Source organism: Olea europaea, chromosome 16 (assembly GCF_002742605.1).
Source record: "Olea europaea var. sylvestris chromosome 16, O_europaea_v1, whole genome shotgun sequence".
NCBI classification, from domain to species: Eukaryota; Viridiplantae; Streptophyta; class Magnoliopsida; order Lamiales; family Oleaceae; genus Olea; species Olea europaea.
This window is the reverse complement of record NC_036252.1, coordinates 5579950-5582813: the sequence shown is the minus strand read 5'-3', so window position 1 is coordinate 5582813 and position 2864 is coordinate 5579950.

The following is a 2864-nucleotide window of genomic DNA, read 5'->3' as shown; positions in this document are numbered from 1 at the left end:
TTTTTTTACAAGGTGTCCTATTCTAGACTAATCCTTGGGTCTGTGATCCGGCCCCTCTTCACACAGTCCGGTTAATCGCAGGATGTGTCTCCAACTGACCAGGGTCCGAGCGCTCCCCACCTGGTCTGACAAAGTGCCAAGCAAGCCAATCCAAGTTGCACCTTGCCTTCCAAGAATAATCCTTGCCTTCCAAGTTCCCACTTGCCTTCCAAGAATAAATCCTTGCCTTCCAAATGTTCCCTTGCCTTCCAAGAATAAATCCTTGCCTTCCAAGAGCCCCATGTTTCGAACTCACGACCTCTGCTCTGCCAGATTTGACAGCGTCCGTCCTTTGCCAGTGGAGAAGTGCCCTGGGGGGCTAGTTTGTTGGAAGTGTTGGTGTTACGGTAGATGGTTTATGACCAATAATTTGGATATCTTGTGACTAAAAAAACTTGTGACCGATAAATTGTAACAATAAAAATTTTGACTTTGTAACTGATAAATAATCTACGATCTATAAAAAAATTTATTCATGATCGAGAAATAAGTTGTGATGGAAAATTAATTTGTAACTAATTAATTAGATATTTTGTGACCATAAAATAAGTTGTGACTTGTAAAATTTATGATTTGTGACCAATGACAATATGTGACATATTAGTTTGATAAATTTGTAATCGATAAATAAATTGTGACCTATAAAATTTTTGACTTGTGATTATGAAATAATTTATGACTAATTAATTTATAATTTGTGACCAAATTATGTTTAATTGTGACCTTAATATATTTAATTAATAAAATATATGTTTAATTAATTAGTTTATAAATAAATTTTAAAAAAATCTGATTTTTAAAATTTTCTACTTTGTTTCTTAATTTTGAAATGTGTCATACTTAATTTTTTATATGTGAATTTTTCCTATTTTTCTTTTAACAATTTCTGAGCCAGTAGTCCAGTACTGTATCCTAATTTGTAAAGCCCGAAGACCGCAAAGAGGCCCATTTGATTTCACTTTTAAATATACAATATAAAAAATAGCGGAAGTTACATTGAAGCGGATTTTTTAAGTTTCAACTTAAAATTCATGTTTAATGTTTATTTCTACACAAATCGAACGATAATTTAATTTTTTAAATATTAAAGAAATTTATTTTAAATTTATATTAATATACCCATCCCCACAAGCAAAGATGTTGCTCAGCACGCTGCAATAGCTCCGATGCCGTGGTCATGCGGTTATCACTGTGATGTCCAGTGATTTTGTAATTTGTTTTGTTTCTGAGCACAGTGGTCACCATGAAGCGACAATGAAGCCGTCATCGCTACTCCCAGTCATCATCGTGATGTGTAATGATTTTAGCGGTGGGTTTGGGATCCAAGTGCAGCAATCATCGTGATGTGTAATGACTTTTTGGTGGCTTTTGGATCTAAGCGCAGCGATCATCATATTTTGGATTTGATTTGAGATGGTTGTGCAATGATTTTAGAGCTGGTTTGTAGTGGTTGTGGAATGATTTTGGGATAGGTTTTGTTGGCTATGGTAGTGGCAGTGGAGGTGGTGCTGACTGCGGTGGCAGCGGCAGAGGTGGTGCTAGCTATTGTAGGGATCATCGACGACGGTGCTGACTGTGGTGGTGATCATCATATTTTGGATCTTGTAAAAGTGGTGAGGTGGTGATCACAAATTATTTGATTAATTTTGATCAATAAATAATATGTGAATAATGAAATAAAAAATTGTGATCAATAGGTAATATTTGACCTGAAATTTTGTTAAGTTGTGATCAATAATTTGATAATTTATGACCAAAACATAATTTGTAACCAAATAATTTAGTATTTTGTGATCATGAAATAAATTGTAAGTTATAAAATTTGTGATGTGTGACTAATGGATAATATGTGATCTATTAATTTGATAAATTTGTGTTCGAAAAATAATTTATGATCTACAAAATTTGAGATTTGTGGCTGCTATGCCTATAATTGTAACTAATATATAACTGTGATCTTAATATATTTAATTAATTAATTAATTAATTATATATATATATATATATATATTTAATCTCTTAGACATGAAATTTTCTTATAAAAAAATAATCAAGGGTTATAAGGAAATGATGTCATAGTTGTAACTAAAGATCCAGAATTGGTTGCAATTTACGCGTCCTTTCAGTATATTTTTTGTACGTAAAAATAGATGGTCTCAAGTCTGAAAATGAAATAAGATAATTAGTTTATTCGTTGTATTGACAAGAAGTTACAGCAAAACACTTCAATTTTTATCTTTTGGTATAACTCGTATTACATACACGCTTTATTTGTTTGATTTTTGTTTGAATTACCTTAAAGATAGGTTTAAGTTGATTCTAAATTTTAATCCACTCTAAAATATAATTCTAGTTCAGTAAATGTATAAACACTTGAATTATGCTGCTTGTACATATGTATTTAATATATTTGCGAGTTGACAACATTTGACAGACTGGTTGGACAAAAAAGTTGGAATATGCTACCTGTACATAATGCGGGACGCAGTGTCCATCCTACTCATATGGAGGAAACTAGATATCGTTATGAACACTCTGATATACATGTAATATAACCCAAAAAAGTTAAACCAGCATGTAAAATATTGTCAACTCAGTACTTGAAAACCAATATGTTAAATACATTTGTGCAAGTAGAATTCTGGTAAACACATATGTTTAAGCCCAATTTTTCGGCAAAAGGAAAAAAAAAAAACATTCATGAATGCACTATTCAAAATGTTTGAGCCCTTATTCATTATATATATATATATATATTTATTTATTTATTTTTTTTTTTTTTTTTTTTTTTTTTTTTTTAAATCCCCCCTTTTTTTTTAAAAAAC